Source organism: Sturnira hondurensis, unplaced genomic scaffold, assembly GCF_014824575.4.
Source record: "Sturnira hondurensis isolate 20B ecotype Veracruz unplaced genomic scaffold, ASM1482457v3 Scaffold0001538, whole genome shotgun sequence".
Taxonomy (NCBI): domain Eukaryota; kingdom Metazoa; phylum Chordata; class Mammalia; order Chiroptera; family Phyllostomidae; genus Sturnira; species Sturnira hondurensis.
In genome coordinates, this window is record NW_028074169.1 from 551,654 (window position 1) to 576,072 (window position 24,419).

At 38.6% G+C, this 24,419-nt stretch overlaps 1 pseudogene; it reads right to left on the bottom strand.

Moving 5' to 3' along the window:
• Positions 1-5,408: 5,408 nt before the first annotated feature.
• Positions 5,409-10,286, bottom strand: LOC118975959 (14-3-3 protein theta-like; annotated as a pseudogene).
• Positions 10,287-24,419: the final 14,133 nt, after the last annotated feature.

Sequence of the window (24,419 nt, forward strand, 5' to 3'; positions counted from 1 at the left end):
ATGGGACATTTTACAGGGTAGATCACATGTTAGGTAACAGACAAATCTCAATAAATTTAAGAAGGTTGAAATCATACCAAGCATCTTCTTTTATCACAGTGGTATGAAACTAGAAATCAGTTACAAAAAGAAAACTAAAAAACCCAGAAACCCATGAGGCTAAACAATTAATGGGTTAACAAGATGATCAAGGAAGAAATCAAAATATATTTTGAGACAAAGGAAAATGAAACCACAATGACTCCAAGCAGTTATAAGAGGGAAATTCATAGCAATATAGGCCTATTCCAAGAAACAAGAGAAATTTCAACCTTATAACCTTATAACCTAAGCAATCTAACCTTATACCTAAAGGAACTAGAAAAGAAAGAACAAAGCCTAAAATGAGTACAAGGGAGGAAATAATAAAGATTGGAGCAGTCTAAACAAAATAGAGTCTAAAAAATACAAAAGAAACTAAGAGCTAGTTTATTGAAAAGATAGACAAAATTGATAAACTTTTAGTCAGATTCACCAAGAAAAAAAGAAATAGGACCCAAATAAATAGAATCATAAATGAAAGAGAAGTGACAACTAATACAACAGAAATACAAATTATTGTAAGAAAAATACTTGAACAAGTATATGCCAACAAATTGGACGACCTGAAAGAAATGGGTAAGTTTCTAAAAATGTACAGTCTTCTAAGACTGAGTCAAGAAGAAACAGAAAATGTGGCCAGATTGGTAACTACAACAAAACTGAATCACGAATTTAAAAATTCCCAACATACAAAAAGTCCTATACCAGATGGCTTCCTAGGTGAATTTTATAAAACATTTGAGAAAAATTAACACATATTCCTCTCAAAGTATTACAAAAAAAATTGAGGAGGGGAGAAGTCTTTTGTGATCAACTATGTCTGTCATTTAAAAACCAGACAAACACATTATATAAAAAAGAAAATTATAGGCCAATAATCCTGATGAACATAGATGCAAAAATCCTCAACAAAATAGCAAACCAAATTTAGCAGTACATTAAAAAGATCATATATTATGATCAAATTCTAGAGGGATATATTCTTGGGATGCAAGGCTAGTTCAACATCTGCAAATCATTTAATGTGATACATCACACAAATGTAATAAAGGGTAAAATCAAATGGTCATATCAATAGATGCAGAAAAATCACTTAACAAAATTCAGGATATTTATAATTTCTAAAATATTTCAGCAAATTTGGAATAAAGGAAACATATGCCAACATAGTAAGGGCTGTACACAACAAATCCATATCTATCATCATACTCAATGGTAGCTAAAAGCATTTTCCTTAAATTCAAAAACAAGATAAGGATGTTCACTTTCTTCACTTCTTTTAAACACAGTATTGCAAGTTCTAGCCACAGTCAGACAAGAAAAAGAAATAAAAGGCATCCAAATTGGAAGGGAAGAAATAAAACTATTTGCAGAAAACATGATATCATATATAGAGAACCCTGAGGAGTCCACCAAAAAACACTATTACTGATAAATGTATTCAGGAAAGTAGCAGCATACAAATTAATATTAAGAAATTGCTTGCATTTTATACACCAATAATGAATTATCAGAAAGAGAAATTAAGAAAATAATCCCATTTTACAATTGCACTGAAAATTAAAATACCTAGGAATAAAGTTAACCAAGGAGGTAAAAGACCTGTACTTAGAAAATAAGACATTGAAGAAAAAAATTGAAGAACATGCAAGTAAATGGAATCATATGCCATGGTAATGGGTAGGAAGAATTAACATGGTTAAAAAATTTTAAACTACCCAAAGCAATCTATAGATTCAGTGCAATTCCTATCAAAATATGCATGCATTTTTCACAGAACTAGAGCAAATACTCCTATAATTTTTATGGAATCACAAAAGACCCCAAATAGACAAAGCAATCTGAGAAACAAGAACAAAGTTGGAGGTATAACAGTACCTAATATTAAACTACACTATAAGATTATTGTAATAAAATGGTATGGTACTTGCATAAAAGCAGACACATAAATCAATAGAACCAAATAGAGAGCCCAGAAATATACCCACCCTTATATGGTCAATTAATCTATGACTAAGGATGCATCAATATACAATGGGATAGAGATGGAGTCTTCAATAAATGTTATTTGGAAAACCAGGCAGATACACACAGAAAAATTAAACTAGACCACTTGCATCATACATAAGAATAAACTCAAAGTGACTTAAAGAGTAAAATGTGAGACCCAAACCATGAAACTCCTAGAAGAAAACTCTTCTTCTTCTAGGAGTTTGTTCTAGGCAGTTTATTATAGGCAGTAAACTCTCTGACATTTGCTCTTAATATTTTTTGATATGTTTCTTCAAATATATCCAAAAGAAATAAACAGAAAGAAATAAATAAACAGATGGGACCACAGCAAACTAGAAAGATTTTACACAGCAAAGGAAAAGAGAATGTACAAATTGGGAGAAGAAATTCACCAATGATACATACAATGAGGGATTAATATCCAATATTTCTAAAGAACTCATACAATGTAACACCAAAAAAGACAAACAATCCAATTAAAAAATGGAAAGAACCTGAATAGACATTTCTTGGAATAGAACATACAGATGGCCCACAGACATGAAAAGATGCTCAATGTCACTAATTATCAGAGAAATGCAAATTAAAACCACAATGAGATACCGCCTCACACTAGTCAGAATGGCTATCAACATATCAAGAAACAACAAGTATTGTTGAGGATGTGGAAAAAAGGGAACCCTGGTGCCATGTTCATTGGATTGCACATGGATATAGTTACTATGGATGACAGATTCCTCAAAAAATTAAAAATAGAACTACCATGTGATTCAGCAATCCCACATCTGAGTATCTATCCGAGAAATCCAAAACACTAATTCAAAAAGATGTGCATCCTTGTGTTCATTTTAACATTACTTACAATAGTCAAGATAATGGAGGCAACCTAAGTGTCCATCAATAGACAATTGGATAAAGATATTATATATATTTATATGTATGTATATATACACACATACATACACACATACAATGGAATTTTACTCTGCCATAAAGAGAATGAAATTTTACCATTTGTGGAAATATGGGTGGACATAGTGAGTATTATGCTAAGTGGAAAAAACAAATACCATGCGATTTCACTTATATGTGAAATCTAAGGAACAAGATAAATAAACAAAACAAAAAAAAAGACATAGATACAGAGAACAAGCTGAGGGTTCCCATTGGGAGGAGGGTCTGGCAGTTGGGTAGAAAATGGTAAAGTGATTAATAAGTACAAATTGACAGTTACAAAATAGTCACTGGGATGTAAATTACAGCACAGAGAATATAGTCAATAATATTGTAATAATTCTGTATGGTACCAGGAAGGTACTAGACTTATTGGCATGTCACTTAATAAGTCATATAAATGTCTAGCCACTATGCTTTACACTTGAAACTAATATGATATTGAATGTCAACTTTAATTGAAAAAATTTTTATGCTCCTCATATGTAACAGGCACAAACAGTCAATATGGCTCAAGAAGAACTCAAAGCCCCAGAGCCAATAACTCTAAGCAAAAAAGAAATAATGAACCTCTCAGATGCACAATTCAAAACACTGGTGATCAGGATGCTCACAGAACTGGTTGATTTTAGCCACAAATTAGAGGAACATATGAAGGCTAAAGTAATTAAATTGAAGGGAAATGCACAGAAAACCAATAGTGATGGAAAGGAAACTGGGACTCAAATCAAGGGGGTGGACCCGAAGGAAGGAAGAAATGACCAAACAGAAAAAGGTGAAGTTACAAGAGTTCAAAAAATGAGGAGAGGCTTAGGAAACTCCAGGACATCTTTAAATGTTCCAACATCCGAATTATAGGGGTACAGAAGGGGGAAAGAAACAGCCACGAGTGGAAAACTTATTTGAACAAATAATAAAGGAGAGCTTCCCCAGTCTGGCAAAGGAAATAGACTTCCAGGAAATCCAGGAAGCTCAGAGAGTGCCAAAGAAGCTGGATCCAAGAAGGAACACACCAAGGCACATCATAATTACATTAGCCATGATTCAAATGAAGGAGAGAATCCTAGAAGCAGCAAGAGATAAGGGGACAGTCACCAACAAAGGAGTGCCCATCAGACTGTCAGCGGATTTCTCAAAAGAGACCTTCCAGGCAAGAAGGGGCTGGAAAGAAGTATTCCAAGTCATGAAATCCAAAGACCTACAACCAAGATTATTGTATCCAGCTAAGCTTTTCTTTAGAATGGAAGGGCAGGTAAAGTGTTTCTCAGATAAGGTCAAATTCAAGGAGTTCATCATCACCAAGCCCTTATTATATGAAATGCTAAAGGGACTTGTACAAGAAAAAGAAGATGAAAAATATTAACAGTGAAAGGACAGCAAACTCACAGTTATTAACAATCACACCTAAAACAAAAGCAAGCCAAGAGGACAGCCAGATCAGGAGTGGAACCATAGAAATAAAGAACACATGGAGGGTTAGCAACAGGGGAGTGGGAGGAGGAGAAGGGGGGAGAAGGTACAGAAAATAGCATAGACAGTAGGTAGAAAATAGATAGGGGGAGGGCAAGAATAGTGGGGGAAATATAGAATCTAAAGAACTTGAGACACGTGGTGATAAACTAAGGGGGGGGGTGGTGGGCGAGGGAGTTTGCTGGTGGAGGGGAATGAAGGATGGGAATAGAACAACTGTAATGGTATAATAAATAAAATATATTTAAAAATTTTTTGGAAGCATAAGTGAATTTTTTATTAGGAAGGCAAATTGGTCATCTGAAACAGCGGCAAATGAAGAGTAAAGAAGGAAACCCCCTGTTGCCACAGACACACAAGCCCTCCACCATATACAACACAGGAGGCAGTTAAATGTGTGAACCCCCAGCCCAGAAATGCCAAATGCTTATTCATTCAATCTAAAACTTCTGGAATCCTACCCAAAAGGAATACATGAGCATGGAGAAGTTGCTTCCTATAAGGAAGCCCTGAAAGAAGATCAAGGGAGGGAATGTAGAAATTAAGAAGTTATGTAAAACACCCTTTACATTGTAATTAACTACATTTTCAAATCTCACAGAAATACAAAACACAGTCACTTGTGGAACCAGTTCAGATTATTTAAATACCATATACATTTTTAGTCCTCTACATAAATGTTTGGAAGTTACTTATTTTTTATGTGAAATTAGGCTATTAACACTTTTCTGCATCAGTAACTGCACAGCAGGAAGTTCAAGACAAACACAAATCAAGGAATGCAGTTTTCCCAAAGCTGCAGTATGAAAAGACTGAACAGTTCATTCCATACACATGAATGGGTTTCTTCGCTCTAGGAAATAAATGGAATAAAAAAGAATGGAGATGTGTACAAAGGTTTCTGGAGAGCAGAAGGACAACACCCTGTATGTAGTTAGTTTTCTGCCCCTTCTGCTGCATCACATTCTTCTCCTGATGTCCATAATGTGAGGTTGTCTCTAAGCAGCTGCATGGTAAGGGCTGCTGTCTTTGTATGAATCATTTAGTGTATTAAGTTCTGCAATGGCCTCATCAAAAGCTGTTTTAGCCAGTGTGCAGGCAAGCTCTGGGTTGCTCAGGGTCTCACAGTAGAACACAGAGAAGTTCAGAGCTAGCGCTAGAACAATTAGGTGAGTGGGCTACATCTCCTTCTTGCTTATATCAAAAGCCTCTTGGTAAGCTCCTTGGGAATCATCTATGGTTTGATTTCGATCATCACCGTATGCAACTTCACTAAGCTACCAGAAGCAATCTCCCTTCATTTTCAGACAGAAGATCTTACTCTTTGGATTAGTTGCATTGGCTATTAAATACATATCCAACATTTCCTGGACCGTGGTGCACATAGACTGAAGCTCCAAACCCACTTTCTCTTGATAGTTCTTAATGAGCTGCAACTTCTCTGAGGTGTCAGTTTTTTTCCCCATGCTTGAGATGACCCTCCAGGTGAACTGGTGGCTCCTGGCTATGTTCTTTCAGGCCACTGAGAGCAGGTTGTGCTCCTTGTTTCCTGTCCTTGAAATTTTGATAGAGCCCTTTATCAACCATCTAGCTAAAGTTCTGAAGGAAGGGCAGGGTGGAGGATAACAAGTTCATTGAAGATGTTCTTGATTTTTTCTATGGAAGTTAGTCTCTGTACACTTCATATAAATATTCTTGCTCTTCTTGCTCTTCCTCTTCTCCTTCTGGCATCCCTATGATTTAGATGTCACAACATTTAAAGTTGTCTCAGAGGATGCTAAGAGAGCCTGTCCTCATTTTTTGAACACTTGTTTCTTCATTCTGTTCCAGTTTAATGTTTATTTCTTCCTTCTGGTCCAAACTGTTGATTTGAGTTCTGGTTTCCTTCCTGTCGCTGTTCATTCGCTCTACATTTTCCTTTATTCCACTTTGCATAGCCTTCACTTTTTCCTCTACTTTGTGAGCATACTCAGCCATTTCTGTGAGCATCCTGATTATCAATGTTTTCAATTCTGCATTTGATAGGTTGGCTACATTTTCATTACTAAGTTGTATTTTTTCTGGAGCTTTGGTCTGTTCTTTCATTTGCGCCATATATATATATATTTTTGTCTCGAGACACCTTTTTTTTTCTTTTTCTGTGTTCTTAAGATAAAAAGTTAGATTGATTTGAGCCTCTTTTTTTCTAAAATTTGCAATTAGTGCTAGAAATATTCCTCTCAGAATTAGAGCTGAGTCTCATAAATTTTGATAAGTTGTATATACATTTTCAATGAGTCCTGGGTATTTTTTAAATTCTCCTGAGACCTCCTCATTAATTCATGGATTGTGCTGCTAAGAAATGTGCTGCTTAATTTTCACATGTGTTGAGATTTTATTGCTGTCTTTCTGTACTAACTTCTAGTTTGGTTCTCCAATGGTGAGAGAACATACATTTTGTCATTTAATTTATTTTAAACTTGTTGAGGTTTGTTTTATGGCCTAATATAGTCAATTGACATATATTCTGTGAACACTTAAAAAGAATGTGTATTCTGCTACTTTTATGTGGTGTGTTCTATAAATGTTAATGTGAATATGTCAAAATATTAATTAATAGTGTTGCGTTCTATACATTTGCTGAAATTTTATTTAAGTGTTCTATCAACTCCTGAGAAAGAGGTTTTGAAGTCTCCAACTATAATTGTGGATATTTCTAGTTCTTTTTTCAGTTATATCATTTGTTGCTTCACATATTTTTTAGCTTTGTTTTTTGGTACATCCACACTCATAATCATTATATCTTCTTGGTAAGCTGACTATTTTATTATTAAAAACTGTCCCCCCTCCCCCGGCTGGTGTAGCTCAGTGCATTGAGCACAGGCCTGTGAACAAAAGTGTCACTAGTTAGATTCCCAGCCATAGCACATGCCTGGGTTGCAGGCCAGGTCCTCTGTTGGGGGCGTGGGAGGGGCAACCACACATTGATGTTTCTCTCCTTCTTTTTCTCTTTCCTTTCCCCTCTCTCTGAAGAATAAATTCTTTTTTTTTTAAATTTGATTGTTGTTCAAGTACTGTTTTCTGTCTTTTACTCCCATCCCAGCCCACCCTTCCAGTGCTACCCACCTCCCTCCCATTTCCACCCCCCCCTTAGTTGCTGTCCATGTGTCCTTTATGCTAGTTCCTGTAAATTCTTCCCCTTTCTCCCCTGAAATTCCCTCCCCTATAACCTCTGGTCACTGTCCCCCTGTTTTGTACTTCAGTGTCTTCGGTTATATTTTGCTTGCTAGTTCGTTTTGTTGTTTAGCTTCCTGTTAAAGGTGAGTTTGTATGGTATTTATCTTTCAATGCCTGGCTTATTTCACTCAGCATAATGTTTTCTATTTCCATCCATGCTGTTGCAAAGGGTAGGAGTGCCTTCTTTCTTTCTGCTACGTAGAGTTCCACTGTGTAAATGTACCACAGTTTTTGTATCCATTCATTTACTGATGGGCACCTAGGTTGCTTCCAACTCTTGGCTATTGTAAATTGTGCTGCTATGAACATCAGGGTGCATAGGTTCTTTTGGATTGGTGTTTTAGGGTTCTTAGGACATAATCCTAACAGTAGAATTGCTGGGTCAAAAGGCAGGTCCATTTTTAGTTTTCTTAGAAAATCCCATACTGTCTTCCACAGTGGTTGTACCAGTCTGCAATCCCCACCAACAATGGATTAGGGTCCCCTTTTCCATACAACCTCTCCAACACTTGTTTTTTGTTGTTTTGTTTATGATGGCTATTCTGATCAAGACTCTCTTGTTTGCTTCCTCGTGCCCATTCCTCTCTCTGACACTTTAAGCAAGTGATCTCTCCTGGCATTTTTCAAACTGCATCCAGCTGGGTAGGGAGGGAGCTGGTGACCTGACTCTCCCCAAGGACCTTGCTACCAGCCCTCAGCTCCCAAAGAGTTGGAGGCAGACCCTGCCCGGGCCCTGGTGCAGTCCAGGAGAGGTGGCAGCCTCGGCCTGTGGCCTCTGCACTGTTCCCTCAAGCCTTATTGACCTGAAGCCATCTTCTCACCATCTGGTCATTCAGTGTCCACTACAATTTCTGGAGCCCTATTTTCCTATATGCTGGATCACTGTTGGGTATTTGCTGTGTTCCTTTGCAGATCCACCAGATTTTTCTCCCATGTGTGGAGGGAAACAGAATCCTTTGTACTACTCTGCCACCATCTTCTCCTATCTCAGAATAAATAAATTCTTTAAAAAAGTAAACAATGTCTCTGTCTCTGGTAATTTTTTTTGCTTCAATGCCAACTTTATCTGCTATTAATATAGTTACTCCACTTTAGTTTTTTATTACTGTTTGCATATTATATTATTTTCCATCCTTTTACTTTCACCTTATCTGGGCATGTGTGTACATATGAACGTATATTTTTTAAAAAAATATTTTATTTATATCAATAGCCAGAGGGGAGGGGGGAGGCATAATGGGGGGAAGAATTTTCAGGAACTACTATAAAGGACACATGAACAAACCAAAGGAAAAGGTGGAAGCAAAGGAGGGAGGTGTGATTGGCTGGGGTCGGGGGGGGGCAGTTGTAGGGAGAAAATGCAGACAACTGTAATTGAACAACAATAAAGTAATTTTAAAAAGAAAAGAAAAAATTTATTTATTTATTTTTAGAGCGAGGAGAAGGGAGAGAAAAAGAGAGGAAGAGAAACATCAATGTGTGGTTGCTTCTTATGTGCTTCCTACTGGGGGCCTGGCATCCACAACCCAGTTGTGTGCCCTGACTAGGAAATGAACCAGTGACCATTTGATATTCAGGCCCATGCTCAATCCACTGAGCTACACCAGCTAGGACTGGTCATATATTTGAAGAGAGATTTTCCTAAAGAGCATATAGCAGTTGTGTAATGTTTTCAATTTATTTTTAATTCACTTTGCCACTCTCAATATTTTTACAGGCGTAGTAATTAGATGATTTGTATTTAACATAAATGTTGGCATATTGGAGTTTTTCTAACATTTACTTTGGTTTCCTATTTCATGTTTTGCTTCATTGTTTTCTTGCTTTGTGTACCTTGAAAAAATTTTTTAGAATTCCATTCTTATTTATTTATTTTTGTCCAAGAAAATTGCACACTTGAAACTTTTATTGATTTATTAAATCACATCACCTCTATAAATACAAAACAATAAATAAATAAAAAACTTCTCCACATGTTTCTTCAGTTCTTGTTCTGGAATCCAAACACCAAAACCTGAGGGAAAATAGCTATCCCCTAAACCACATTGTCTTAAAAAAAAAACAAAAACGTGAAACTTTAGAGAATAAGTGTCATCATCAGTGAATTGAAGCCAAGGATTTCAATTGACCTTGAAATCTCCAAGGTCAATTCCTACAATTCTGCCACCTTTGAGAAGAAGAGGCATTTTCCTTGTATCCCACACTGGATTTCTCAGGCTAATCACTTCTGATCAGCCACAGCCACCCTTAAGTGAGAGCAGCACTAGTCCTCTCAGAAACCCAGGTATTGTGGACTCATTGAGGTCTTTCAGTTCCCTGGAAGTTTGCTTCCTCTTTTGGGAAATGAAATCATGAGTTTCTATTTCTCAAGTGTGTGTTGAGAATATTTGCTTATCTGACACTTGGACATAGAAGTCTGTGTTATAGTGGCACACTGTGCAATGTTTGGGCATGTGCTCACCAGCAAACTAGGATTCATCCTCAATCCAGTATAAACATAGCCCTGCATCCAACACTCTACACTGGCCCTTTGGTTAACCTCATTACCTCATTTTTAGGCCATATTTTGTGTTTTTGGCGGGAAAATGCCCTTAGCTTACAAACTGTTTGTTTGTTTGTTTAGAAATGTCAATATTTGAAAATATTTTTTATTGTTCTTCAAGGAGTTTTCTGCCTTTTCCCCCGTGCCTCCCCAACACCCCAGCCCTTCCTATCTTTACCCCCCTTGTTGTCATCCATGATAACAGTCCTTTATAATTACTCCTTCAGACCCCTCACCCCTCTCTCGTCTACCCTCTGATCACTGTCAACCTTCTCTCAACTTCAATGTCATTTGTTGTGTTTTTGTTGCTTGTTCATTTTGTTGATTAGGTTCTTGTTAAAGGTTAGATCATATGGTATTTGTGTTTCACCACCTGGCTTAATTCACTTAGCAAAATGTTCTCCAGTTCCATGCACGCTATTGCAAAGAGTAGAAGCTCCTTCTTTCTTTCTATTGTGTAAAATTCTGTTGTGTAAATGTACCACAATTTTTTGATCCATTTATTTACTGATGGGCAATTAGGTGACCTCCAGCACTTGGCTATCGTAAATTGTGCTGCTATGAACATTGAGGTTTTTGGCTTGGTGTTTCAGAGTTCTTAGGATATAACCTCAGCAGTGGAATTGCCAGGTCAAAGGCAGTTCCATTTTTAGTTTTTTTGAGGAAATTTTATGCTGTTTTCCACAGTGGCTGCACCAGTCTGCATTCCCACCAACAATGCAGTAGGGATTGCTTTTCTCCACATCCTCTCCAACACTTGTTGTTTGTTGCTTTGTTCAAGATGGCCATTCTGACCAGTGTGAGGTGGTATGTTATTAGGGTTTTAATTTACAGTTTTGGCCTTTTATGGCTAGTGATACTGAGCATCTTTCATATGTCTCTGGGCCCTCTGTATGTCTTCCTCAGAGAAGTGTTGGTTCATGTCTTTTGCTTATTTTGTGATAGGGTTGTTTGTCTTCCTGGAGTGGAGTCATGTGAGTTATTTACATATTTTGGAGATCAAACCTTTCTTTGAAGCGTTATTAGAAAATATGTTTTCCCATGCAGTAGGTTCTATTTTCATCTGAATGGTATTTTCTTTAGCTATGCAGTTTTTTAACTTGATTAAGTTCCATTTGTTTATTCTATTCTTTATGTCCTTTGCTTTAGGGGACATACCAGTGAAGATGTTGCTGCATGGAATATCTGAGATTTTCCTGCAAATGTTCTCCTCTAGGACTTTTATGGTACCAAGACTTATATTTAAGTCTTTTTAAAAAAGTTTAAAATTATTGTTCAAGTACAGTTTTCTGTCTTTTAATCCCATCCCGGTCCCCCCCCCCACCCCAGTGCTCCCTGCCTCCCTCCCATTTCCATCCCCCTTAGTTTTTGTCCACCTGTCCTTTATACTTGTTCCTGTGAATCCTTCTCCTTTTCCCTTGAAATTCCCTCCCCTTTCCCCTCTGGTCCCTTTCAGCCTGTATTTCAGTGTCTTTGGTTATATTTTGCTTGCTTGTTTGTTTTGTTGTTTAGACTCTTGTTAAAGGTGAGATCATATGGTATTTGTATTTCACTGCCTGGCTTATTTCACTCAACACAATGCTTTCCAGTTCCATCCATGCTGTTGTAAAGGGTAGGAGTGCCTTCTTTCTTTCTGCTACGTAGAGTTCCACTGTGTAAATGTACCATAGTTTTTGTATCCATTCATTTACTGATGGGCACCTAGGTTGCTTCCAACTCTTGGCTATTGTAAATTGTGCTGCTATGAACATCAGGGTGCATAGGTTCTTTTGGATTGGTGTTTTAGGGTTCTTAGGACATAATCCTAACAGTGGAATTGCTGGGTCAAAAGGCAGGTCCATTTTTAGTTTTCTTAGAAAATCCCATACTGTCTTCCACAGTGGTTGTACCAGTCTGCAGTCCCACCAACAATATTTAAGTCTTTTATCTACCTTGAATTTATTTTTGTTCATGGTGTAAGTTAGCAATCGAGTTTCATTTTTTTTTTATTATTTTTGCATGCATCTGTCCAGCTCTCTCAACACCATTTGTTGAAGAGGCTATTTGTACTCCATTTTATGCTTCTTCCCTCTTTGTGAAATATTAATGACCATAGAGAGTTTGGTTTATTTGTGGGCTCACTGTTCTCTTTCATTGGTCTATGTGACTGTTCTTGTGTCAGTGCCAGGCTGTTTTGATTAAAGTTGACTTGTAATACAATTTGATTTCAGGTATTGCGATCCTTTCTACTTTGCTCTTCTTTCTCAAAATTGCTGCAGCTATTTGGGGTCATTTAAAGTTCCATATAAATTTCTAAAATGTTCCATATCTATGAAATATGTCATTAATACTTAAATAGGGATTTCATTGAATCTATAAATTACTTTGGGTAGAATGGACCTTTTGATGAAGTTAATTCTTCCAGCCCATGAACATGGTATATGTTTCCATTTGTTTGTGTCTTCCTTAATTTCTTTCTTCAGTGTTGTGTAGTTTACTGAGTACACATCTTTTACATTCTTAGTTAGGTTTATTCCTAGTTATTTTATATTTATTGTTGCTATATCAAATGGGATTTTTTCCCAGATTTCTCTTTCTGATATTTCATTGTCGTTGTACAAAAATGCCTTTGATTTCTTAATATTGACTTTGTATCCCAGTGTTTTGCCAAATTTATTAGGCTGAGTAATTTTTTGGTGGAGTCTATAGGATTTTCTATGTATAGTATCATGTCATCTGCAAACAATGAGAGTTTTGCTTCCTCCTTTCAAATTTGGATGCTTTTTATTTTCTTGTCTTGTCTGATTGCTGTGGCTAGGACTTCCTATACTATGTTGAATAGGAGTGGTAAAAATGGGCATCCTTGTCTCATTCCTCATCTTAGAGGAAAAGCTCTAATTTTTTTCCCATTGAGTACGATATTGGCTCTAGATCTCCCATGTATGGTCTTTATTATATTGAGGAATGCTCCCTGTATTTACACTTTGCTGAGAGTTTTTATCATAAGTGGGTGTGGTACCTTATCAAATGCTTTTTCATCTATTGCTATTATCATGTGGTTTCTGTGTTTCATTTTGTTTATGTGATGTGTTACATTTACTAATTTGTGAATATTGTACCATCCTGGCATCCCTGGGATTAATCTCAGTTGATCATGTTTTATGATCATTTTAACGTATTGCTGGATGTAGATTGCCTATATTTTGTTGAGAATTTTAGTATCTATGTTCATCAACGCTTTGGCCTGAAGTTTTCTTTTTTGTTATGTCTTTATCTGGTTTTGGGATTAGGATGATTCTGGCTTCATAAAAAGAGTTTGAAGGTCTCCCATCTTCTTCAAATTTTTGAAATGATCTTTAAATATAGGGGTTAGCTCTTTAAATGCTTTGTAAAAACTTTCCTGTCAACCCATCTAGTCCAAGGCTTTTGTGTGTCTGAAGCTTTTTGATTATTACTTCAATTTCATCAGCTCTTCTTGGTCTGTTCAGGCTTTCTGCTTCTTCTTCATTGAGTTTTAGAAGATTATATTTTTCTATAAATTTGTCAATTTCACCTTCATTTTCCAATTTCTTGCATATAGTTGTTCATAGTAACTTCTTACAATCCTTTGTATTTCTGTTGTATCAGTCGATTTAATGCCCCCCCCTTTCACTTCTGATTGTGTTTATTTGAGTCCTCCTTTTTTTTCTTCATGAGCATGTTTAAAGACTTGCCAATTTTATTTATCTTTTCAAAGAACCAGCTCCTGGATTCACTGATCTTTAGAATTGTGCCTTTAGTCTCTATGTCATTTAATTCTGCTCTGATCTCAGTTATTTCCTTTCTTCTACTTTCTCTGGGCTGGCTTTTTTTTTTCTTTTGTTCCTCCAATTATTGTAGGCATAGGTTTAGGTTGTTTATTTGAAATGTTTCTATTTTTTTAGGTAGATATTCCTGTTACACTATGAAATTCCCTGTCTGGACTTCCTTCGCTGTATCCCATAAGTTTTGGATTGTTGTGTATTCATTTTTATTTGTTTCCAGAAACTTCTGATTTCTTCCTTAATCTCATTCTTGACCCATTGATTGTTTAATAGCATGCTATTCAATCAATCTCCATGAGTTTGAGTGTTTTGAATTTCCTACCCTCTAGGGTGGTTTCTAGTTTCAGTCCCCTGTGGTCAGAGAAAATGCTTAGTATGATTTCAATTTTCTTGAATGTTTTGAGGCTTGTTTTGTGTCCTATCACGTGATCTACCTTTGAAAATATTCCATGTGCATTTGAAAAGAATATGTATCTTTCTTTTTTGATGTGAAAAGCTCTCTCTATATATCAGTTAAGTTTATTTGATCTAGGGCAAGGTTTAATGCCAGGTTATATTTTTTGATATTTTGGTTGGAAGATCTATTCATTTTTGACGCTGGAGTGTAGGGGACTGGTTTGTTTTAGTCTGGCAAATGGGACTCAGCTCTGTATGGAAAACCTACTGAAGCAGAGTGGTGGGCAGGAGCCAGACCTTCAAACCAAGTTTTCCCATAGGAATCGGGCCTAGAAAATGCATACACACTGTTATGGTTTGCTCTTGCTAAAACTCCATCACTCTGATCTAAAACAACAAATGTGTATTGTCTATCTTCAAGGCAATTTCCAAAGACCGCATAAACTTCCCCAAGGACAGAGCTAATCAGCTTATCACCATTCCCCTCTGCATGTTACTTTTTTTCATTTCCTTGATTGTACCTGATATGTAGACAATAATATTCTATGTAATAAGTAATAAATCTTTCTCTGATCTAAGACTCAAGGAAAACAATAAAAGCCTGTCTAGGCAAGGGTCGGGGCATTCTCTTCTTGAGAGAGTGGCCAAGGCATTCATAGGCACTCTCCCCTTGAGAGATCAGCCATCCTATCCCCCTTTTCTCCAGAGGATTGTTGTTGCCTGTGCATTTATTCTCGTCATCAGCCACAGCAGGTGGACTCTGCTGGCCCAAGTCTGCTACAGTGGGGTGTTAAAATCTCCTACTATAATTGTGTTTCTGTTAATGTCTTTCTTGATGTCCTCCAAGAGTTCTCTTTATGTGTTTGGGTGTTCCGGTTGTTGGGTGCATATATATTTACAATGTTTATGTTTTCTGATGGATTCTTCCCTTGAGTATTATAAAGTGAGTTTCTGGGTTTCTTTTTATGGCTCCTTTATTGAAGTCTATTTTGTCTGATGTGAGTATTGCTACCCTGGCTTTTCTTTCCTGTACATTTGCTTGGTAAATTTGTTTCTAGTTCTTCATGTTCAGCCTCTATAGGTCTTTTGTTGTGAGGTGAGTCTCTTGTAGGCAGCATATGTGTGGGTCATGATTTCTTATCCATTCAGCTATTCTATGTGTTTTGATTGGGACATTTAATACATTTATGTTTAAGGTTAGTATTGTTACGTACTTATTCATTGCCATGGTTTTTGTACCTGTGTTCCTCTCTCTCTCAATGTTTTTCTTAAAGCAGACCTTCTAGCATTTCTTGCAGAGCTGGTTTGGATGAGGTGTATTTTTTGAAGTTTATTTTGTTTGGGAAGTTCCTTATTTGGCCTTCAATTTTAATTGGGAGTAGTCTCAGTTGCAGGCCCTTGGTTATCATTACTTGGAATACTTCTTGCCATTCCCTTCCTGCTTGTAGCATTTCCTTTGAGACATCAGCTGCTAGTTTTATCGAGGCTCCCTTGTAGATTACTTACTTCCCTGTTTCCTTTGCTGCCTTTAAGATTCTCTCTTTGTCTTGGAATTTTGCCATTTTAATTATGATGAATCTTGAAGTGGGCCTCTTTGCATTCTTCTTGATTGGGACTCTCTGTGTTTCCTGGATTTGTGTGACTTTTTCTCTCATCAGATTAGGGAAGTTTTCCATCATTACTTTTTCAAACACATTTTCTATCCCTTGCTCTTCTTCTTGTATTTCTCTTTTATGGACATTATTATGTTTCATGTTGTCCTACATTTCTCTTAACCCCTCTTCATTCTTTCTGAGCCTATTTTCTTTTTCTTGCTCTTTCTGGGCGTTTTTCTACCTTTCTTATGTTTTCTGGGTGTTTTATTTTATTTTTTTTGTCCTGCAGCTTGCTGATCTGATAGTCTGCTTCATCAAGCCTGCTTTTGATTCCTTCTATTGTGTTCTTTAGTTCATAAATTGTGTTCTTCATTTCATCTTGGCCTTTGTTGATTAATTCTATTTCCTTTTTTATATTGATATAATTTGCAGTGAGTTTATTGTTGTTTCCCTGTATTTTTTTGTGAGCTTAAAGAATGCTGAGTGCCTCTTTTTCTTTTTCTTTTGATAAATTCCTCATATTCAAGGCTGCTGCTCCAAAGAAGTACCTGGCCTTTCACACAGCCTAACTCTCCCACCAGACTGGGGACTGCCTGTGTCAGGGTCCATCATGGCCCACCTCTTCCCAGCCAGCGTTCACAGTCTCAGTGGGCGCACACCACCGCTGTATTTTTGTCACTCCATCCTTATTTCCCTCCTTTGACTTCTAGCATCCAGGTCCCTCCTGGTGCTGCTCAAACCTTGTTTGGCAGGACAAGGAGCCGTTGACTTTGCTCTCTCCCAAGGATCCTGCAGCAGACCTGGCAAGCCCTGGGCCTGGAGCTGCAGCCACCCTGGTCCCCACACTGGTCCCAGGGACCTTATTGAATCACTCTCCTTACCATCTGATTTTTCAGTGCCCTCTATAGTTTTGGCCTCCAATATTTATATATGCTGGGGTACCGTTTGCTATTCGCTCTGTTCCTCTGAAGATTGGCTAGGTGTTTCACCAATGTGCATGGGGAATGCATTCTGCTCACATCTATCTTGCTGCGATCTTCAAAGATAGCCTTTTCAATAAATGGTGCTGGGATATCTGGACAGTTACATGCAAAAAAATGAAACCAGACCACCAACTTACACCATTCACCAGAATAAACTCAAAATGGATAAAAGACTTAAATATAAGTCAGGACAATATAAAGTCCTAGAGAAAAACACAGACAGGAACATTTCAGATATAGTGCATAGCAATATTTTTGCCAATATATCACCTAGGGCAAGGGAAACAAAAGAAAAATAAACAAATAGGACTATATCAGACTAAAAAGTTTCTGAATGATTAAAGAAACCATCATCAAAATGAAAAGATCACTGAATGTATGGGAGAACATATTTGCCAATGATGCATTAGACAAGAGTCTGAGCTCCAAAATATATAAAGAACTTATACAACTCAACACAAGTAAGGCAAGCGATCCAATTGAAAAGTGACTCTCTTTTTAAACCCTACTCCATGCACAGGGGATTGGTTCTCCTGTTCTATTTGCCAGTCTGGTCTTCCACTAGTTCCTAAAAGCATAGGGCAACAAATGGTTATCAGGTAGTTAATATGTGGAGAGGTGGGAGCAGGCACAAACCCTCACTCTGTGGGAGTGAGGCAATTTTATTTGTCCTACTAGGGCTGGGGCTTTGCACATTACACGCCAGACTTTCACAAGGTTAAAGTGCCCTCTCCTTCCTCCAGAATTCCTCCTTTTCTGACATTTCTCACTTTGGCTATTGTCCTCTCCATTAATCTGGCCCATCCCAGCCTGTGGACAGGTTCATGGTGCCCTAGGTATGGCTTATCTGACCCATGAAGATCAACAAACCTTGCTTCTACTTTTGGCCTTACTCTGATTTCAAGACCTATCCCTGGCAAAATAGAATTTGTCCAGCTTTCTCTTGGCCACATTCCCCACTTATACCTCATGTCCAGCTATCAGATTTCCATCAAGAATATTACTTCCAGGACTTCCAGCCAAGATGGAGGCGTAGGTGGAAATACTGTACCTCCTTGTACAACCAAATTTAAGGACAACAACGATTTAGAAATAAAAACACAACCAAAAACAGACAGAAAATTGAACTGTAACAAAGTCCAACAACAATGAACCATTCATCCAGACCGGTAAGAGGGGTGGAGTCAGTGGCCGGTAGAGAAGAGTCCCAGCAAGAAAAGGCACTGGTTAGAGGACCCAGGAAAGTGAAGGAACAAAAACCTAGTAAGTCTGGCAAGACAGCTGGCTGACCATGGACACACATTTGTACACAGATAAAACAGTCAGGTTTAAAATTGGTCAATGAGACAGACTACACAACCCAGGGCCCCAGCAAAAGGAAATAAAGCCTAAAAGCACTGATTGGAAAAACTTTGGGGGGTTGAGGTGCTGAGAGAGGCTCCCAGCCTCACAGGAGAGTTTGTTGGAGAGACCCACTGGGTCCTAGAATATACACAGCTCACCCACCCAGGAATCAGCACCAGAAGGGCCCAATTTGCTTGTGGGAAGGGGTAGAGGGGACCAAAATCTGAGAGAGAGAGGAACAAGTGCCATTGCTTCCTCTGACCCAGACCACACATACAGTGTCACAACCCAGCCATTTGGTTTGCCCCACCCTGGTGAACACCTAGGCTCTGCCCCTCATATGTAACAGCGATGAACAGCCCAAAACATTATGGCTCAAGCAGAAGAACAGCTCAAAGCCCCAGAGACAATACTTCTAAGTGACAAAGAGATAGCCAACCTATCAGATGCACAATTCAAGACACTGGTGATAAGGATACTCACAAAACTGGTTGATTTTAGTCACATATTAGATGGAAAAATGAAGGCTACACTAAATGAAATGAAGCAAAGTGCACAGGGAACCAATAATGATGGAGAGAAAACTGGGACTAAAATCAATGGAGCGGACCAGAAGGAAGAAAAAAACAACCAAATAGAAAAGAAGGAAGAAACAAGAATTCAAAAAAAATGAGGAGAGGCTTAGGAACCTCCAGAATGTTCCAACATCAGAATTATAAGAGTACCAGAAAGGGAAGAGGAAGAGAAATTGTGGGGGCAACTTTGCCCTCAAGTCCCCCATCTGCCAAGGATGAAAGTAAACACTACCAAGACATGATCTGCTTGGGGAAGGGAGGTGGTCAGTTTCTCAGAGGAAAAAGGCCAGGAGCCCCTTCCTCCAGGGGCTTTCATTGAGCTGTAATACACAGAAATACAGGGCACCAAGGATCAAACAGGAGATAACATGGCAAAAAAATCTGAGGGCTTAGTCTGAGTCAGTGTCTGTCAGGAAAGAGGGTTGCAGAAACTTTGGGAGACACACTCATTTCCTACTTGGACCCTTAACATATGAATGAAAGCACTCTTAGCAAAGCAGGTTTCACAGGACTTTTAGCAATTCTTTCTTATGCTAGATTTAGCCTGATACCACTCTAGCAAGGTAAGGAGCTGCGCCACCTCCCCATCACAGGTTTTCAGGCTTGACTGGATTAGAGCCAGAAAGTGCTTCTCCCTGAGGACATGGGAACTCAAGCTATGTCAGAATAGCTGGGGGGTGAAGGTCCATCACTCCCTTTTTGTCGCAGCCCCTCAAGTCCTTTCATGATGGCCTCCCAAGTGATTATGTCTGTCTTATGTTGCCCCTTTCTCTAAGGAGTCTTACCATTCTCTGGCTAGCTGACCATACTTTGGGGGCAGGGGAGTAAGCTGAGGCAGTGTTTGCTACCAGGGACAAGCTTTGTCTCCTGTGGCTTGCATTCCGGAGGTCGCTCACTCTTCCTTGACCTTGGGAGGTAGTTACAATTCCTGAAACCAGGCAGAGCAGTTCCCAACAAGCAATAAGTGAAAAACTTATTTGAACAAATAATATAGGAGAACTTCCCCAATCTGGCAAAAGAAAAATACTTCCAGGAAGTCCAGGAAGCTTGGAGAGTCCCAAAGAAGTTGGACCCAAGGAGGAACACACAAAGGCACATAATAATTGCATTAGCCAAGATTAAAATGGAGAGAATCCTAGAAGCAGCAAGAGGTAAGGGGACAGTCACCTACAAAGGAGTTCCCATCAAACTATCAGTTGATTTCTCAAAAGAGACCTCACAGGCAAGAAGGGGCTGGAAAGAAATATTTTAAGTCATGAAATGCAAGGACTTACATCCCAGATTGCTGTATCCAGCTAAGCTTTCATGTAGAATGGAAGGGCAGATAAAGTGCTTCTCAGATAAGGTCAAATTCAAGGAGTTTATCATCATCAAGCCCTTATATGAAATGTTAAATGAACTTATCTAAGAAAAAGAAGATAAAAATATGAACAGTGAAAGGACAACAAACTCACAGTTATTAACAACCACACCTAAAACAAAAGCAAGCTAAGAGGACAGCTAGATCAGGAGCAGAACCATAGAAATGAAGATAACGTGGAGGGTTAGCAGCAGGGGAGTGGGAGGAGGAAAAAGGGGGAGAAGGTACAGAGAATAAGTAGCATAGATGGTAGGTAGAAAAAAAATAGATTATTTTATATATATATTATATATATTATATATAAATAAATATAAATATATGAATATTAATTCCCTTCTAACTCACCAGTGTCTTGCCTCTCAGCCCCAACAGGAACTAGACTCCTGCCCTCAGGACTCAGTCTGTGAAAAAGGAGTTGTGTCCTCACTTCTCACGAAGAAGCTGTACTCCTTAGCCTCACCTGTTTTCTCCCATTCTCTGCCTCTATCCCTAAGGCATGACTACTCTCTGATTCCTAGAACCCATTCTCTCAGCCATCCCACGGTAGGGGAACCTGGCCCTGACAAGTGAGGGGAAACAGGAGACCCATCTTATGCCATTTAGTAAAATGTAAAGTGACTTTATACAATTTTCTTTTATATTTGAGAGCTGTTTGTAGATTCTATTGGTGTTTGGGGGAGTTCAGTATGTTCTCATTTTCATAGTTGGACAGAACATGGAGATGCTCAGGTCATAAATGGATAACCTTTGGGCAAGAATTCCGTTTTTAAAAACAACTCTAAGCAGGGAGAAGCTAAGAAGTCTATTCTGCTTGCTCGAGTCCCCATGATTAAGTTTCTTTGTACAGGTGTCTTAAAGTTCTGCCTGGTTAAGTGTTTACAAATAATGAGAGTATAAAGTTAGAAAATGGAAAAGAAAAAGTTCCAATTTGAGGGGTTCTTTAGATCTATGATGGTGCCTGGGACCAAGATGGACACTGATCAGTCAGAACTTGATGTCCATCTGCCTGTAGATAGGCAGATGAGGCTGAGAAATGATCCTGCTAGGTGATATTCTTAAAACTACAGTATCTCTGTTCACCTTTGAACACCAATGTGTACTGGAGTGGTTTTCTTTAGCAGTTTTTTATGTTGGCCCAGAAATTGGAAAGGGTTTGGGAGACTCTGGCAGGCAGGCAAGTGGAGCTTGTTCAGGCAACAGTCCCTGTGCCCCTTCAGGCATGTGGCTGGAAGCTGCAGCCGCACTGCACTGTGGAGCCAACATAGGTCACCCTGGCAACCAGGGTGAAGATAGCTGGCTACACAGGGGATTCTTGGGAGCCCTTAAGGAGAGCACTGTAGAACCTCTGATTTCTTGGATTCTCCCCCCTTTCCCTACCAGTGAGGGCTAGAATTCTTGGACCCAGGGTCCCACAGCTGGTCTCTTACCACTCTAGGGCCAGAGTGGAGCACAATGAGCTCAAGTAGGAGAGGAGGCTCTGGCAGGTAAGCAAGGAGAGCTTGGCCAGGCAACAGGCTCTACGCCCCTTCAGACAGGAAGTTGCAGCAGCTGCCACCCACCAGGATGGGCCTATTGAAGACAGCTCCAGTGAAGCTGGACCACCCACCACCCACATGTTCCTCCAGCAGGAGCCCAATGGTGGCAGTTTCTGCTGCTGCTGTCAATCTGTGAGTGGAAGTGGCAGATGCTGGGACCACTCAGGACTTAGGCCCTGGATGGTAGAAAGCAAGCTCTCTAGAGGCAAGGTCCCACACTGGGATACATGCTTCACCAGACTCTAGTCTTTGGTATACTACTACCATTGCATCATCATACAAGTCCTAGACTGCTTCCACTATCTTGCTGTGAAAGCAGTGCATGGAAACTGACAGCTGCACATGGAGGCCTGAGGTGGGATGTTTCTAGTAAATGGAGTTTCCCTTTGCTTATCCATCTGGAGTGACCTGGCAGCAGACCCCACACCTTGAGAGACAGAGAGAGAGAGGGAGAGGGGGAGGGAGAGGGAGAGAGAGAGAGAGAGCTGTGTGAGATGATCGTGAAAACCCATAGATGCATACCCCAGAAAGAATGGAGACCTGTTTGCATGGCCTGGTGAAGTTCCAAAAAGACATATAAGCAATAATGGGGGTTTGGTTTTGGATTTCATTTTTTCTGGATATGGCTGATTTACTATGGTTTGCAAAGGAGGTTGGCTCAGAATGTTTCCAGCCCTCTCAAATAGGGTTTCCTGTTAATAAAAACCTGTTTCTTTCTCATAAATCTTTGTAGTATGTATATACATGGCAACAAGCTGCTGGACCCCAGGCTGCCAAATTAGAGCGGTATTTTGTCATCCAAGGGGCACTCAGGCAAGAAAGTAGGGGGAGGTTGTCTAGTGCTTTCAGTAAAATTTCCTATTTCAAAAAATGCTAATAATATCCTCTGGAAAGTCAAGTCTGACGAGACCACATTAATATAGTGGCCTTGATATACTGTAGAAATAAAATGCGATGATGTCAATAGCACCTCATCTAGAAAAAATAAAAATATTCAAGGATGTTGGTTTATAGTAGTTAGTTGTGGATATTGTAAGAGTTTATCCAAACTATACCATCTGAGAGAGCAGGCTCTACAAAACTATCTTCTCTTCCAATATCAACCCCAAGATCAGCGTTTCTAGGCCCACCATCACTTCATTCAAACTGTCTTCAAACTTGGAGGTCCCCATAGACTCTTTTAGGTTTGATAGTTCACTAGAATGACTCATAGAATTCAGGAAAGCACACCATCTATATTTAGTTTTAGCATAGAGATACAAATTAGAACCAATCAAATGAATAGACACAGAGGAAAAAGTCCATGAGGGTGCCAAATACAAAGTTTGTGTCATCCTCAGGGACTTACTACCCTCTCAGAATCCATATGTGACAATGCACACAGAGTACTGCCACCAGAGAAGCTCATATGATCTTTGGTGTCTGAAATCTTAATTGGGGTTTTATTATGTTTGAAAGATTAATTAAATCACTGGTTACATGACCTAACTCAATTTCTGGCCTCTCTCCTGTCTCAGGAGTTCAGGCTGATGAACTCAAACTCCAACACCTCTAATGACATGGGTTAGTCTTTCTGGCATGGTCAATCCAATCCTGAGTCATCTTATTAGTATAAGTTGCCCAGGTAACTACCCTGAGTTACCTCATAAGCATAATTTATCAGATGTAGTCCCATGGGCCCTCTATGAATAACACATTTCACTCAGGAAATTTCAAAGATTTAGAAGTTAACTTCCAAGAATGAGAACAAAGAAGGAAATTCTATTTTTCATAAGATTAATTCTTTATTATATAGCCATAGAGGGTAGGCTTGTGAAGATCCTCTAATAAACCACATTTTTTTGCAATGGAATCAAATGAGAAATGTAGGTGCTGATACCTTCCACTTTTTGTAAAGTGAAGAAATTATTTTTTTGACCCAAGACAGTTCAGAAAAACTTAAGATGAAATAAGTGAACTATCTCCTGGTCATCTTTGTTTGAATATGTATGGACTTCTAAGCAGGATTATTTCCCAACTATGAACAGTTTAAAAAAAACACAACTGCTTTATTTTAGAGATCTGATATTCCTTAACAATATATTTATTGCCAGTGCATCTTAGTAACAGTGATATTCAGGCCCACATTCCCTGGTTATTTCCAATTATACATATATTTCATACTTTCTGTGAGCAAGAAAAAGTAACAGCTGACGGTTGAAGTTTGGGATACTTTGCAGGCTAATTGAGTTACCCTGTATTCTAAGAGAATATATTCAAATTTAAAAAAAAGAGAATATATTCATGCAAGAGATGGAACTGGCTCTACTACACTTCCCTAGAATGAACTGAAGAAAGCTACACAGCTGGTACTAAAGAACCACTTATTCTAGAAAAGCATTAAATTATACTGAGATACCTAAATGTTCCTAAAAACTCAATATCAAATTAGATTTTTTATTATTTTCTCAGAATTATTTGTCAAAAGAATAATTGAGTACTTTACTTTCATCATCCCATTAGTGATGAGCATTAGACAAAGAATTTTAGAGGGTAGAAATTATATTTTGAGGAGAGATGGATGATTGGGAATG